The sequence below is a fragment of the Haplochromis burtoni genome, unplaced genomic scaffold (assembly GCF_018398535.1).
Source record: "Haplochromis burtoni strain Fernald_Lab_line unplaced genomic scaffold, NCSU_Asbu1 Contig_120, whole genome shotgun sequence".
Taxonomy (NCBI): domain Eukaryota; kingdom Metazoa; phylum Chordata; class Actinopteri; order Cichliformes; family Cichlidae; genus Haplochromis; species Haplochromis burtoni.
In genome coordinates, this window is record NW_024582481.1 from 1,790,050 (window position 1) to 1,807,965 (window position 17,916).

Below are 17,916 nucleotides of genomic sequence, written 5' to 3' on the forward strand. Positions count from 1 at the left end.
AGAAAACTCGGGCTGAAAACACTTTACTTGAAGCTTTCATTTTATGCTCGGCGTGGTAAACAGTGGGAGAAATAGTCTGTAGTCGTTTACAATTTGTTGTCTGTGTGACTGACGTGACAGTTTGTTATGATTTAATCAAATGCATTATAATAAAGAATTAAAATCTCATTCCCTGCCTGCTGCCCCCGAGCTAAATTGTTTCTCCCTCCTCACTGGTCACTTTCTTGTAAGTTGTAATTAAATATTGAACAACATTCTTGTAGATTCAACTCAGTGATAGAATGAAGAACGGTTACAGGCTTTTGCGCTGACATTATATTAAAGCTATACTGTAACATTATTTTGAGAGCCATTCGCTTCTTTGATCTAATGTAAAACAAAAGTGGTTGTTTGGGTGAGACATATGCGGAGAGATCATGACCTCCTCCAAGGACATGATGAATTCACTGCCAGGGAAGTTTCCAAGTGGAGCATGGTCGAAGGAAAAACATTCATTTTTGATAAGGATCAAGGGATGAAGCCAGTCACACTGTCTCGTGAATAGGCGTGCCTATTCACAGCTGCTTGGGGACCCGGGCCCAAAGGGAGACCACAGATTTTATCCCTCGCCAATCTGCAATGACATTTTAGTGGGAAAACTCCCTAATGGTGGCCCTGCTTAGGGTGTGTACTAAGAACACCAGCTGTTTCAGATTGTGAGCATGTGCTACTGAGCTCTAATAGGCTTTATTGTAAGTTGCTATTTGATGTTATGTTGTACATAGTTATTATTTGTTAATAACCCAGTTGGGCATTTGGTCAGGATATTGGCATTTGTTGAAGCTGGCACCTACTTTGTGCCCCACTAGTTAAAACTGTAGACTAAATTTGATAAGAAACACCTTTTTATTTGACTAAAGAAGTGGAATGGCCAAATAAAAAAAGCAATATGTTTACACTTACCACATGACACCCTGAGATATACACACAGCCAACACAGAGATGTTGATATAAAAATATTGTAATTGTATTACTGCACATTTCGGAAGCATTTCATGTACTTTTTCACTTTATTTATTTTCTGCCTCTCCCTCTCTCTGTATATTCGTCAGTGTGCTTAAAAATGAACGGGAATAGATACAAATCCGAGTGGAGAGCACTTGAACAGTATTGGAAAACAAGTGCAAATTTTGCATCTCCTCAAAATTATGAGGCACTTTGGCTCGGACCTACTCGAATGTAACTGATCAGATGTGATAATTGTTAACAGCACTGCAACACGAGCTTTAACCGCAATACCGGTTCAGTGTGAAATCCAAAAAATAGGGCGAAACAACACTCGTGCATGCATAATAAATCCACGACAAGAGAGCGAGCCTTGTAGCACAGAACTGATAGAAACAGATTCTCTCTGTTCATATATATTAACTTCCACTGAAGAGAACTTCTACTGCAGGGGGTGGAGGAAAAGATATGGTAAAAACTTGATGAGTATGACCAACTTTGAAGAAACTATTGTTATAGAATTTACCGTCGCAGAGCAGCTGCAGACACAGAGCATACAAAATACAGGCCAATTAGCAGTTTTCTCTTTATTGCTAATTCCGCTTCGCTTATGCATGCCGTCTGTGATGATGCCTTAATCTTACTATTAGAGAGTATATTTTAATTTTTCAATAATGTGCTGTTGTTCTTTTAATTGACTTATATAAAAGGACTGATCACTTTGTTATCAGCTGATGCTCCTGTTTGTTATTCACATAAATGTGTATATGGCCTATATGAAGCATGATATCCAAAAGTGCTCTTTCTCTTTCTCTTACTGGCTGAAATCTTTTCCTTCTTCTCGTTTGTTCTGGAGGTTTTAGATGTTTCAGCGGTAAAGAGAAGAAAAGGAGACGAGGTGAGAAGCATAAACTATGACAAACAGACATGTGACTTTACAGAACTTCTAATTGTTACCTCTGGTTTTGAGAACAATTCAATAAACAATTCCAAAAGTTTTATCAAGCCCAATTAAATCTTTAATTATCTTCCGCTATAATTATCACCCTAACTTAGCAACAGCAATGAACAGAAAAAAAATGAATTGAAATTAAAAATAATTCAGCAAGTTTGTTTTTTTTGCCTTGTGCTTCGCTCTGCTTTCTCAAATCATTTACATTCATCTGCCACTCTTTTTTTCTCTCTACCTGTGTCTAAAGCGCTCCTGTGACGTGTTTCCGTCAGATGCGTTCACACTCGCGCGAGTGCCTGGCAGCGCAGTGAGATTTCCTGCATTTTTTTCGATAGCCGGTGACAGTTGTTGACCCGAGGCCTAAATTACTCATTACTGTAATGACCTGTAAAGCTCAGTGGCAGACATTTTTGTGCACAAACATGCATGCCAAGCAGGATAGCTTAGCGTTAATGAGCTGATATTTGCAGCCCCGATGTATCTCCCTTGACTGCCTTTAATATGCCTGCGTGCTCTGTGCTACCCAAACATTTTTCCATTTACTGTGGAAAAATCTACGCCCAGGCTTTACGGTGTTTTTGTCTGTGCGCAACTGTCTGATGTTGTTTGTACGTGTGTTTGTATATCTTTGTTTACTCCAGATCGTTACTGCCAGTTAGAGGTATGGCCAAAACAAGTAGATGGAATAACCACAGCCAAAATCACAGATGTGTTGACCATACATATGGTCATTAGGGCTTTTTCACAGCCAAAAGGACAGATGTTTTAGTACCAGTGAGTTTCATAATCTCTCAAACTACCAGCAACTTCTGTTAAAGAGAAAGTAGAATGGCAAAAATATTTCACAAAGTGAGACTCCAGCAAATAAAAGCACAATGTGTATTCCAGTAAACTTCTGTCAGGTGTGCCATATTTCATTGTTTGTGTGTGTGTGTAAACTGTAACTATCTAAAGCACAATCCTCTACACCATGACATCATCAGTGAGTACCGTGAAGTATAACAAATTGTTACCGCTCCTTCTGACCTTTTAAGCTGAGCTGCATGCACAAACCAAACTGAATAAGTAAATAATAGCGAGAGATTTTATTTGATTATTTCTCCTGCCCCCTTTGTTGCCATTTCTGAAACAAAGAATAGATTCAATCCTTAATTTCTTTGCATCCATTGTAGCTGACATGGACATTTATGTTTACTCTTAAATCTGATTCTTATTTTTAATTGTTGCTATTTCAGTCCAGTAAATATTTACACACATATAGCATATATACAACACATTTGTATGGTCTCTCTATGGACTTTGAATGAGGAAAAATGGGAAAGGATAAAATTCCAGTTTTAATTACACATTGGATGTAATATTCACAATAACAATGAACCTCTGTTTTGTCTAGACGCACAAAAAATGAGGAAACTGGAAAAGGGGAGGACAAAAGAAAAAGTGAGAGGCCTAAAAAAATATCTAATGCAGATAAACAGTATCTGAAAATCATGTCCTTCAGAAACAAAAAAAAATCCATTAAAGACCTGACACAGGACCTGAGAGATGCATCTGGCCCATCTGACACCGTCAGAAATGATCTCAGTGGATGGTGGATGAACCCATTCTTAAGGAAGGGAAACGAGGAGAAAAGGCTGAGGTATGACAAATTACACATGAAATTTATATAATGCAAAATGACAACAAAGGCACTTTATATTGTAAGGTAAGTAAGTAGGGTAAGTATTTTACAGCACCCTACAATAATACAAAGAAAACAGAAAACCCCCCCAACAATGATATGTTATTATTTATGAGATGAATATAACAAATAGTTAAATACAGAAAGGTGTATAAACACATAGTGAATGACAAAGGTGACTGAAGAAGAGGCACTCAGTGCATCACTGGAATGCTCCAGCAGCCTAGACCTGTTGCGATGTAACTAGGGATAATTCAGGGTTACCTGATCCAGCCCTAACTGTATACTTTATCAAAAAGGAAAGTTTTAAGCCTAATCTTAAAAGTAGAGACGGCGTCTGTCTCCTGAATCCAAACTAGAAACTGGTTCCACAGAAGACGCGCCTAAAAACTAAAACCTCTGCCTCCCATTCTACTTTTAAATACTCTAGGAACCACAAGTAAGCCTGTGGTCTGAGAGCAAAGAGCTCTAATGGGGTGATTGGATAGGGTAGTATAAGGTCAGTAAGATTTTTCAAGACTTGTATAGGAGGAGCAGGATTGTAAATTCTGGATTTAACAGGGAGCCAATGAAGAGAAGCCAATATAGGAGAAATGCGCTCTCTGTTTCTCGTACCTTTCAGTACTCTTGCTGCATTTTGGATCAATGGGAGGCTTTTTAGGACTTCCTGATAATAATGAATTACAGTAGTCCAGCCTAGAAGTAATAAATGCATGAACTAGTTTTTCAGCATCACTCTGAGACAGGATGTTTCTCATTTTGAATATATTATGCAAATGGAAGAAAGCAGTCCTACATAATTGTTCAATATTGAAGGAATATTGAAGTTGAATATAGAAGCACATGTCCTGGTCAAAAACAACTCCAAGATTCCTCACAGTGTTACTGGAAACCAAGGTAATGCCATCCAGAGTAAGCATCTGACTAGGAACCATATTTCTAAGATTTTCAGGGCCGAGTACAATAACCTCAGTTTTATCTGAATTAAGAAGCAGAAAGTTAGCGGCCATCCACGTCTTTATGTCTTTAAGACATTCCTGCAGTTTAACTAATTGGTTTGTGTTATCTGGCTTCATGGATAGACAAAGTTGTGTGTCATCTGCATAACGGTGAAAATGTATGCTATGCCTTCTGATGATACTGCCTAAGGGAAGCATGTATATTGTAAACAGAATTGGTCCTAGCATGGAACCCTGTAGAACTCTATAATTGTGTGAAGAGGACTCTCCATTTACATGAATAAATTGAAGTCTATTCGTTATATATGATTTAAACCACTTCAGTGCAGTACCTGCAATACCTACAGCGTGCTCTAATCGTTCTAATAGTCTAGCAGGACAAGCACAGAGATGAGTCCACTGTCAGAGGCCATAAGAAGATCATTTGTAACCTTCACTAAAGCTGTTTCTGTGCTGTGCTGAGCTCTGAAACCTGACTGAAACTCTTCAAATAAACCATTCCTCTGCAGATGATCTGTTAGCTGTTTGACAACTACTCTTTCAAGGATTTTTGATATGAAAGGAAGGTTGGAGATTGGCCTATAATTAGCTAAGACTGCTGGGTCTAGAGATGGCTTTTTAAGTAAGGGTTTAACTACAGCCACCTTGAAGGCCTGTGGTACATAGCCGATTATTAGAAATAGGTTGATCATATTTGCGATTGAAACATTAATTAATGGCAGGACTTCTTTGAGCAGTCTTGTAGGAATGAAGTCTGAAAGACATGTTGATGGTTTGGAGGAAGTAATTACTGAAGTTAACTCAGAAAGATCAATTGGAGAAAAAGAGCCTAAACAAATATCAAGGGTACTGAAAGTAGCTGTACATAATGTTACATCTGTGAGATGATCATGAGCAAGTTTTTCTCTAATGGTTAGAATTTTATTTGTGAAGAAATGATTTCTCCAGCTTACGAGTTATCTGCTTTAAGGTGAATGTTTGAGAGTTACACTGGGAAATCAGGTAACTTCTCTTTTTCAGAGGAGTTACAGCAGCTAAAGTGGTATGCAGTGAAGAAGTAAAAATATTAACAAGATAATCAACCTCTGTGGGAGTAGCATTCAGATAGCTGCTCTGAATTGTGTTGGCGCAAGGCACTGAAGAAGATAACAGTGGATGAATTATATCCTTAAACTCAATTACAGCTCTTTCAGAAAGACAGCTGCTGTGATGAAATCTTTTCCGTACCTCTGTGTAATCCATTATTGTAAATGTAAATGTTATTAGGAAAGGATCAGACAAAAGACGGTTTTCAGGAAATACTGTTAAATGTTCAGTTTCTATGTCATATGTCAGAACTGGACTGAATAATCAACAAAAAATACAGTCAGCTTTTGATCTATCATGCAATGTCATCTGGAAAGAGTCTCCTGATTGTTGACAGCATCATGTAAGACACACTGCCATTGCACTAAACGCACACCTGGATAAAAAAAACACACACAGTGGCACACCTGCAGTCATGATTGGCATCGGACCTCAAAATAATTGAAGCAGTGTGGGATCATACTGACAAAGAACAGAACAAAAGACAGCAAACAGCCAAAGAAAAGCTTTAAAAGTCCTTCAAGAAGCCTGAAGAACTATTCCTGAGAGCTACTTAAAGAAATGACGAAAAAAGCTTGAGAGTTCAGGCTGTGTTGAAGAATAAAAGTGGCCATAGCAAATTTTGACTTTCAAGCTAGTTGGAAGCAAGTATTCTAGTTTTGCAGTCTATGTTTTATTAAAATGCACATCAGAAAGCCTAGAATTTGTTACTATGTAAATACTTTCAGTCTATCTGTATGTTTGGCTTTCATACATTTCTAAACAATGTTACAGCTGTAAGCAAAAACTGGTCTGAACATATCTGTAAGAATATATATTCTGTTGATAGATTTTAAGGCAATACCACCCAAACATAAAAGAAGTGGAAAAAAATAATAAAAGAACTTTATTCAAAAGCCTCAAAATAGCTGCACTGCTTTTGTGTCGGGCTACAGTAGGGAGTCTGTAGCATCGACAAATTGCAGTGCTCTCCTGTTGAAGCCATAAATCTATGATTAGTCACAAGGCCCAACCAAACGATCACTCAGCAAGCAATCAAAATTTAATTCCCTGTCCATCACAATGCAAGGCCAAAAAGCTCCCACTGCTGATGTGTCCACCCCTCCCTGCCCTCATCCCCTCTGTCTCTCTCTATTTCTCCTCCCTATTCAACAGGGCTACCTTGTTTTCACGGAGTTATTCAAGCGCTCTACCATTGATCAATCCTATTCTGTGCCCACATTTAAAATCTGTCCACCTCTCAACATCGCCACCCTCCTCACTCAATCTCTCTGTGTTCATACCATCCTGCATACAATGTGAACTTAGCCTCTGGCTTGTGCGGCATGAGTTAAACTGATTCACTCGGGTAGAGCATAGCTTACAGACACAAAAAGCAGAGGACATCTTAAGACATTTTCGCCACTTGAACAAACAAAACCCATAGGTGCTTTCTAGGATTTTTGTGAATTCAATTTGCGCTCTTTGGGAGACACAAACACAAAAGCGTGAACGCCTGCATGTAAATTCCTGGAATACCCAGGTGTTCTACAAACTGTGGTCTCCACTGTGGCTTTGAATGTATTTTTTATGATCCTACCTCTCACTTACTCGCTGTGCTCTTCAAGGACTTGCATTTGTTTCTGTGAAAAAGACAAAGATTCCCTTCCTGTTCTTTCACTGCACATCAAAGCGAAAATCATATACCAATTACAGGGAGACAAAGGATGGTGAGAACAATGGTGGGTGAGCTGAACTTTACCCGTCGTCTCTGCTGTTTCTAAATGCGTGTATTGTCAATGCTTTGTGTGCCGTCTCTTTTTTTGGCAACTCTTGTTTTCCTCTTTGATTCTCTCCAAAGCTGCTCTGAGGGGTGAAAATGATATCAGAAGAGCTTTAGAAGGATAGACTGGTGAGATGTGATGATCTCTTATTCTTTCACTGTTTTCTCTCTGATTGCTCCACCCACCATTTCTGTCAGTTTTTTTAATTTATATTTTTTCTTCCTCCAAATTTTTTCCTTCTTATTGGTTCTTCTTTATGCACTAAAAACACTTGTCAGTCATATGTCTTTCAAACCTTGGGCTTATTAGGCTTTTCTCCTCTCTTGCTAAATGTCACTTCCAAAATTAATTTTTTTTCTCCTCCCAGATAGCAGAAAGAAAAAAAAAGTAGAAATATATGGACGATACACTCTTGACATTTAAAATACAGACACAACTGAAGACTCTGCATGGATAAATGGATATACAGCACTGTTAAGTTATTAGACCTGCAAACATAAAGCAGACACACACACCCACGTTTTCTTTATACTCGTGTGCTGTCAATCACACTCCAGACAAGGCAGCTGACTGACTGCTTCAAAGGGGATTGAGGAGGATCTGTTAAAGGGATCAAACAAGGGCTGTAATCTGTCAGAGTGCGATGATACAGATTAGAGTGAAAGACAAGTTAAGGAGATGACGGTAATCAGTTTGGGAAGTGACAGATTTAAAGAAGAGGATTAATATGATCGAAGATTACGCACTACTCTTAATGCTGGACTAAGTCTCGCCAAGTCAGAAACTTGCAAAGATGAGTGGCGAGTACGCGCGAGGAAAGAGTCGCTGAGGAATGATTGCTTTCTTTCAGACATTGTGCTTCCGGATTCTTTTGAAGTTTTCATGTAGGTGAGTGTTTCACTGTATGTGTGTTGGCTCATTTGTGCTATCAGAGGATAACACGAGTGTGTCCAATAAGTGAGTGATCTTTTCTTTGGCACATTACAGTGCGAGTGCATGGATGGCTAGAGATACTACAGATCAGAGGCTGAAATTGGAGACTGTCTGGGGACTTACACGCCAGCTGAGTGAATTGCTCTGTCATGCACAACAGTCCAACTTTTTGAAAGCTGGTTTTGCTGTGCTATATGATTTTGTAGCAGTTAAGACCTGGAGCTGGCCAGGATTGAAATCCCGCCAGGACTCTCTTCTCTGCTTTCAACATCCTGCTTGCCACATTCATTTCTTTCTCTGGGTGTCCCGTGCTATCATTCCTAACTTGTATCCAGCCCTCAGTACGGCTGCATTAGTATGTATGGCCGTGTAGCTCAGGGTTTAGAGGTTTATGTCCCCTAATAGACAGAGATTTGTCCTGTCACACCCACAAAGAGCTTACAACGAGAGACAGAGGCAGAATGGCTCCTTCCACTCTGTGTGTTGTGGGTAAAGAAGGAACATTTATGTTCCCGTCTTATCTCCAGAGAGAAGGTTTCCATTTCTGTACAAATCATAAAGCTCTAATTTGTGCTTTTCTCTTCTTTTCTCCTGCACTTTCCATCTTCTTCTTTCCCCCCTCTTGTTCTCGCTCTCTACCCCTTTCTCTGCCTCTTTTACTCACTATGATTGGATTAAGACCAAAGAAACAGAGTGTGGAGATGAGGAGGGGATGAGAGCTTATTAAGCATGTGAGAGGTGAGATGACATTAAGCTGTACAGAAAGAGATTGAGGAAGAGGTGTGTGACCACATGCACAAGTGTGTGTGTGTGTGTGTGCATGTGCATGTACCGCACACTTCTGTATTTATCCTTATAGAAGGTAGGGTGAGAAGAGGGAGGAAGTGAGGCGTTTAGCTGTGGAGCACTTTAATCAAGGGGCGAGCAATCCTGCATGACCCACTCTGTCATCCATTATTGATGCCTGCCTCAGCCAGGCTGATGAATCATTAAGCCACTCATCAGGCCTGGGAATTCTGCCTTCTCCTCGGCCGATGACACTCATTTACATAAATCACACGCTGCTATTTTTCACACTCTTGCGCATAAACACAAACACACACCCACAAACAGCCAAATACACAAAGTTCATACATGTTGGCTTGCTCTCTGATGGGCACGGCTCATACAATTTTTAATGCTTTCTGCAAAAAAACCTCCCCAAAAAAACTCATTTGTGTCATACCTTGAAGAGCCAAGTTCATTTGAGCTGTGAATACAGATTCATAAAGGTTATACTGTACATGACAATAGCACTCAACAGCTGCAACCCTACAATACCCAGTGATTAAAGACAAAATGCTCAAAATCCCATGGACTGCACAGAACATGTGTTGCCTTTCCTGAAAGACAACCATGTTTTGCACTCAAGCTAAACAATCGTATAACAATGCATAGGTAAGTGGAGAGGAGAGAGTGAAAGACAAGGAGACAAAAAACAAGCAGAGAGAAATAGATCTTACAGAGTTTGAGTTTGCCTCTGGGTTATATGGCAGAGGAATCTTAGGGAAACTGATGAGCACCCACGCCATGCAGGCACACACGCACTCCACCAACATATTTCTTCTCATCGTTGTAGGGTTTCCCTTCATCTCCTCTCCTCCCCTCTCCATTCACCTCCACTCCTGCTGTTTCCATGTCTTCCCATTCACTGTTGAAACTAATCCAGTACTACAGGGTAAGAATATACCTCACAGCAAGGGTAAGAAAGCCCCCCCCCCACCCCAGGGGCGGCTTGTCCAAAAATGCTGAAACACAAACATGCCAAACATACATGCACAATCAGACAGAGGAAACAGGCACACTGCCCATGAAGCCGTTAGCCAAGGCCTAGTGCGTAGCTGGAGGCTGCTCGTAGACCACTGTGATCCTGCCATCCCTGCAGCACGCAGCCAAGGCATTTCTGCACAATGCTAAGCTGAGCGCCTGGCATCTCCAATCTGCTAAACGCAGGAATGCTGCTGCTCATGATAATTACGGCGGGTTGTTTGCTCCATCACTGCTGATATGAAGACGCAAGCAAACGGCATGAATTATTAGTGTCTGCATCATGGCTCACGCTGCTGGTGGAGGTAACTCTGATATAATTCGATGCACTGTTACTGATGCATGACCGACTGCACTATCAGAATGTCCTAGTAGGTCCTATCTGCTGTAATACATAAACATGAGAGCACACAAGAATGAACACACATGGACTTTCATATGATGTTATGATAATACTACATGTATTTTTGCCCTGCTTGTACAATGATTTTATCAGGTTCACAGAGACTTTAAAAGAAAGGTAATAGCTCAGTAATACCCTTTTCAACGTTCTGAATCCTTGATCCCAACAATGACTTTTTTCAGTAAGTAAAGGTTTCTAACCATGTTGTACTAGATCGATTGTACATGTGCCATCATAGCAACTTGATAGCAGAGCACTACATCCCTATTTTCTAGACAATGGAGAAACCTTTAAATTTCATATGTTTTACAGTAATCTAAGTCACTCCGTTAATTTAATATGTGGTATGACTTTGAGCCATCTATGTGACTATACTGGCGTACCAGCAGTACACCAGTATAAGTCACATAGATCGCAGTGCACCATAACAGCCTATTCTGTTCAAGGCACAGCAAAGCACAACATGAAAGCCTTGATCTTATGTCAACGAATCCAGGGAAGTAAAACTTGTTCATATGCATTAAAATTCCTCTGCCACTTTGATCTCTAAATGCAAAGTGCCTGCTCGATTTCTTTCAGTCGTAGTTATTTTTATAAATCACCCTTATGCACATGAAAAGTGGAGAAAAAAAATATGATATGAAGATCAAGCTGTGAAAGAAATCCAAGTTGCTTTATTCAGAAGGAGCCCCTTGGTCCCAGTTAAGCTGGGAGAATTTCCAGGGCTTCTGCTCAACTGGGAGGTGCTGGTTCACAGCCTCTCTTTCAGTGAGTCATCCCTTCTTCAGAGGAGAGATAATTAATTTGTCTGAGCTGCTCTTAACCCTGGCCTCCGTGTCAGCAGCCAAAACGCACGCAGGTAATCAAGAGTGCAGGTGCAAATTTCTGTAAGGCAATGCACATGCAAATATGCAGGCTGTATTTAGCGAGTTGCAGCTACATCACCTATATGAAAGAATGAATCCAGGTAGAGTGGCAGAATAAAAGGCAGAGGAGTAAAACGGAGGTTATTGAAGAACAGAGAAACCGACCATCAAATAAAGCGCACCCTCTCTGCACTTTCGTCCCTTGAAGGATTTTTCAGCAATATTGCTACTGCAATATTACTCCCATCACCCACACGCTCCCGTACAGGCATACTGTACACAGATATGCACACAAACACGCACACAGCATACCTATCGCTCCTCCTCTGTCTCTCTCTCTCTCACACACACACGCATACACACACAATTCAAACGCCTAAACAGATGAACCTTTGACCTGCTAAAAAATGAATGGGCTTCAGAGATGAGATGAGAAGCAATAGGAGATGGATATAAGAGGTGTGTCAGGGAGAAGGGGCTGAGAGCAAAGGTAGTGGCTAGAGAAATGGTTAGAGGGGAAGACAAAAGCTAGCTACAAATTATAGTTTAAAAGAAAAAAGGGAGGGTGGGCGGGGAGCAAAGTTTATACTGCAGAGAAAATCATGTCAAGGGAATTAAAGAGGATAAGACCGAACCCAGAATGAGACGTGACATCCTAATGACTGTGAAGCAAAAATGCTTTCATCTTCTCTTCTCTCACCTGTCTTAGTTTATTTTTTGCAATTTCACATATATATATTTTTTCTAGCACAAGCTCAATGATACACGTTTGATTACTATGATTTGGGTATTTGTGTGTATGATTTTGTTATGAGCGTGTCTTTCAGTTTCCGCCTGAGCTGCTGTTCCAGATGGTTCATCAAACATCCAGTAATTATCAAACACTCACTAATTGTACGTGAGTGTGTGTTTATGTGCTGGTGTGTCTCCAGGTGATTATCTGAAGCTGTGATCACTAATGACCACACAGACAAACATCTGTCCCCAGGTAATATACAGAATGAGAGCTTGGCCATCTGCTGTGCCTTTGAGCAGACACGTATGAGTCTACAGAATTCGTGTCTTTCCCACAACATGCGTATAATGCCAAGATCTGTGCTTTAAAGATGCTTGCTCATCCTGTGGCTATGAAATCAGCAGGAGAGGCCCTCGCTATTCTTTTACCACAACTATTACCAAACGCTCAGCCACTCTATGCCCTCTAGATATGCTCACACACTCCTACACAAAGCCCTTGCAGGTTAAATCAGCCCTGCAGGCATCTTTGCCCTCGAAGCCATAGACATCGGACCCAAACTGGAGTTAATAAATTCTTCCAAATTATAAAGAGGTCAGGTAGAACTTTTAGTCCAAATGGAAGGTTGTAAATGTGTAAAAATACAATCTCTCGGGGATGAATCATCAAACGTTTTGTGATTGAAAAATACTTTTTTTGTGGAAGTTCAAATGGTCGTTGAATTCATTCAAGTCAAAGCTGTGTGTGTGCGTGTGTGTACATCTGTGTGTGTGTCAGGAGGTAGCAAGTCAAAGATGCACAAATAAAGACTTGTCAGTAAAATATATAAAGATCATCTCCATCTCCAATGAACAAGCGCCACAAAGCTAGAGCGCACACAGGAGTAGAAGCACAAAGGCACCTACAGATAAGTAAAGGCTGAGGATGCTCAAACATCTTGCATCTCCTTCATTTCTCCATTCCTGAGGGCACGCTGCGCTGTTGTTAAGAGACTGGCAGGTTATGTCACCTCAGACGCTGGGTTCATTTACAAGCTACACAATGCATTCCAAACAAACAGGGAAGAAACTTGCAGGGTAGAAGGAAAAAAAGCTAAGGTGGATTAATAAAAAAAATAAAATGAAGAAAGCTGAGAATCAAACTGGAAGAGCTAGAAAATAGAGAAGCAGCAGAGTATAGGCAGCACTATTCCTCTGGGGAATCATCCTGGTTATCAAGTAGAGGTTATTATGCTATGAAGCACTAATGAATTCATTAGCTAAATGAAATGTCAATAAAGGCTTGAGAGAGTGTTAAAATCGATGCCAACTGTCTCTTTCTCCTGCTCGCCCTCCTCCTTCTTTTCATCCTATCTCACCCATCTGTCCCAATTATCCACCTTTCTCTCCAACACACACACACACACACACACACACACACACACACACACACACACACACACTCTCCAGAGTGTTGAGCGTAAACTGTGATGGAGGACATTAGCGGTGATCAGTGGGAGCACTTTGCAGTGGTCAGCAGGAATGGTCCAGTCATACAGAACTTTCACATTCAGCAGCACTCACCTGCTCACTCTCAAACGGCTCTAATGCCACTTAATGGCTGACTTGGTGCGTGTGCACGTGTATGTGTGCAATAACATTAGACTTTGTGTGAGCGACTGCAGCAAAGAGAGCCTTGACTCCGCAGCTGTGACAACACAGCAAGTCAACAGCTGCTCTTGAGCTTTTCTCACAGACATTTCTTCATCTCAAGCTAACGTTTAACTCTTTTTCTTTCTGACATTTGCTGAACCGCAATTACCACCTTGATCCTCTCTTCTGAGTCCTTTTAACACTGAGGCTGGATCACTTACTATTATGATCATCATTTAAGGCCCCTGGGTTAGATTCTTGTGGAATGCATTAGCGTCCACGAGAAAACTAGCAAGCTAAATAGCCAACCGGCTGGCTCATCTCACCTCTGTCCCCTTATTATGGCTTAATATTTAAAGCTAACCACTTGGCTCGCTCTGAACACGGCACTGTTTTTGTGCAGCTAAACAGTTGTTTCAAGGTAATTGTTCGGGGCATATGTTTAAATGCCACCTCATTTACATAAACACTGTTCAGCTCCCTGTGGAATCAATGAAAACAGGGGGGAGCAAATGTGGAGTCACAAACACACACACACACACACACACACACTGCCGCATTGGCACTCACTTTGACACCGTGCTGGATAGCCAGTGATCTGTTTCCTGCAACGGCAGTGAAATATACATCAAAGTGGTCTTCAGGGGATGAACAGTAAGTATGCACATACACACACATACACACAGTCCACCCCCACTTCTAGTAGAATATTATAGCCGTGAATGTGTGTGTGTGTGTAAAGGAAAGCGAGAGAAAGACAGTTTGGATCCATTGGAACTGAGAGAAGCATCATGCATGACTTTGTCCTCTTTGCACACACCTTTTCGCTCCTGCTGTCCTCCCTCAATGTTGACGCCGAAACCAAAAAAAACAAAAAACCTTTGAGGTGTTAACAAGAGATTTAGGAGTGACTCATCAGTGATGATTAAGCACTAATATACATGCAGGATCCGAAAGTTAGAAACATCCAAGGGGCCTATCGCAGTGACTAATTGGTAGCAATAAAGTAGTAATAAATAAAATCCCAATCTAGATCTGCCATGCTACACTGTGTGGATGCTAACTAAGCAACAAAACAAAAGGATTTTAACAAACACAATTCTTTTTTTGTGGTAAAAAAGGGGGCAGTGTGTGCATTGATTGGCACCCAGTGTTTGCTTAATGCCGCCTTATCAAAGTGTAGACACAAGAAGTTACTCCTGACAAATCCCAGCTGTAAAATCCTTTGTAGTCAACTGATCTGAGCTAAATCAAAGAGCGTCTGCTGTTCTGCCTGGCGTGGCGTTCCCTACAACAGGACGGACGGGGGCAAAAGATGCTGCTCAGCATGTTTAACCACCTTGAAGAGATGCGTTCAATTCACTGGTTCCTGACTGAAGGGCTAACTTTCACCTAACGCAGGCAGTCACATTTGAACTCCTTGACCACGACCGCAGATTCTGTATCATGCTGACAGGCTCGAGCCTTGTCTAAACTAATATGGATAAATCTGAAAGCGAGGTTTTTTTTTTGACCTTCTAAACATGCTTGGCCAGCGTTTTGCTGAACTTTCCACATGTAGATTTATGTTCATTAGTTTGGACATGGCCTTGGAGGTAAATGATGTCCTTCGTACCATGAATAACACCTGAAAAACAGAGCTTGTAGTCTAAAAAATGTATTCAGTAAAATTCAAACTTCTATTTTTACTTGTCTCTGTCTGTTCACATGGAGGTCAGCTACAGTTAAGCCTGTAAGCTGCTATGGATTCAATGTTTTTTCTTTCTTTCTTCTTTTTTTTTGTCAGGAACGCTTGAATCTACTGTATACTACGGGTGAAAGGGAATCTTCAGAGCAGCTGCTGCTCATGTTTTTTGCTTGAATGGTTTTCTTTGATGGGATTTCTTCTTTTTGATGATATTTGAAGGGTTACAGATTTGAAATGTGGCCCGTAGAGATTCCTAATTTGCAGTGTCATATCTGTTTTGATGGTTCACTGTAACAGTTCAACTATTTATAATCATGGGGCTTTTATGCTGAAGCCATGATGCCGTATCACATCAGGTAAATCCCAGGTGTGAATAATAAAATGATGATGGCAGTTTTGCTGTTTTTAATATTGTTTCTGATTTTATCATATGGTATAAATCAAGTAGCATTTTGCCAGGATCGCACCTGTGTGTTTCTATTTTAATGTGAATTTTCAAAAGGGTGAAAACTCCCAATATCATAATGGCTTAGGTTTGTTGTATATACACATATAAACCTACAGCTTATTAGCATTTTATTGAAAAGAGAATCAAATGGGTTGTTGTTTATTACTTATTGATTTCGTGATGTGATATCTGTTTCTTAAATGTGGAAATGTATCCAATCTCAGCTTGAGTGCTGCTCTCTCAAAGCACTTTTTAATGACATTTTACTTCCACTTTTTTATCTTATTAACCACCTCGTGACAAATCTGTTTCCAATATTGTTCTGCAGTCGCTCGGGGAGAGAGGCGCACCTCTTTGTCTTTATTGCTGAGTGACTGGGCACCCAGACAGAGCCTCTGCGCTTGGGTGCAGGTAAAAGACATTATGTTGCTTTTAACTTTCACTCTGAGTCTTTAACTTTCACTCTGAGTCCACATCCTTGCCACCATCTGATATGTCTCAGCTTTAAACCTTTATCATAATAACCCCAATGAAGCCTGGGAGGTGATATGCGTCATTCACGCAGTAAAGTTGTTCTATATACTACGTAACCACTGCAGGAGCTTTGACCTCTTTAGAGTTTTTCCTTGCCTCCATACAACTTGGAAAAAGGTAAAACTGCACCAGAACTGTTCCAGAAACCTCTAAATTACTCTGATATTACACAACATATATCTGGATACAATATATCCTTTATACTTAGGCCAATTGCACCCAATGTATAATCTGGTATTAAACTGCTTCAAACGTACTTTCTCAATGCTAAGGATGAGGATACTAACGGATTTTGGTGTGCAGGAAACAACTGTAAGCTCATCCTATGTGTGTCATGAAAGTTTGACAAATCTTTAAAAGACATGCTACACTCTAACGGATTACTTATCCCAAACAAGTGACAAGTAGTTCAACGATTCTTCATAACATGCCGAATTTGGAAAAGAATGGCTGCCCGGGAGCCTATGCATTCATTAGTCTAAAAATATAGACATGCCTAAAATAGTCATTAAGCTTCAAATGAATTCAAGTAAGAGTTCCTTTGAGAATTTAGAGTGATTTCTGGGAGGAGGTTAAACTTGTTGCAGGAGCAATAAAGACTGAGTGTTTAATGATCTTACAAGAAGATAAGAGGGTTCTGAGAAATGATCAAATACAACAGAAGAAGCCCTAATTTGTAGAAATGGAAACATGTGCTGCGCATGCTGAATCTAAACTGTGTGGCAGACGCACAGAAATCATTTCCGTGTGTTTAAAAGTTTGCAAGAATATTCCTTGCACCATCTCTGCCAGTCTGACTGTGTCTGCTCAACACTGTTCGCTCATTCCCATCACACAGTGAACGCGGGCCGAACATGACAGACTGGTAATGACTTCAGTATGAACACACACATACACACACACACTCACGCACTTATACACACATACCAGCTGCTCCTTTCCTCCTTTCTCATCAAACTTGTCATCAGCTCCGCCAGTTTGTCTCGTCTCACATTAAGAGCTCATGAATAATGTGTGATTACCAGAGACCCTTGGAGCAGCTCCTGGATGTACAACACACAAAACGCAAAACGTAGGCTACAAACGCCGAGAGATATGGAGATGCAGAGACCACCCTAATTCACACGGTCTAAAATATCACATACATATTTACATTTGCTGCCATTTCTTTTGCTTCTCTCTATGCCTTGTTTTCATTGCTCTCTTACTCTTTAAAAAAAAAAAAACAACCCTTTCTACTACACATATTCCTTTATCTATACAGGTGTGCACACAAACATGCACAGACCCTCAAATACACTGAAAGACAGTTTACAACTGAATGCCAGTTTCTTGGCTCAAAGGAATCATGAGCAGCGTGGAAAGGTCAGGAAACTATACTCTACAAGCCTAGACTGGTTTTTCTCTCTTTCTTTCTTACACACACACACACACACACACACACACA

The 17,916-nt window shown here is 40.5% G+C and overlaps 1 protein-coding gene across 2 annotated transcripts in view; it reads right to left on the reverse strand.

Annotated features, from left to right (window-relative positions):
- The window catches only part of LOC102298991 (G patch domain-containing protein 8), a 38,939-nt gene that overhangs the window by 19,248 nt on the left and 1,775 nt on the right, over window positions 1-17,916 (reverse strand). The window lies entirely within an intron of this gene.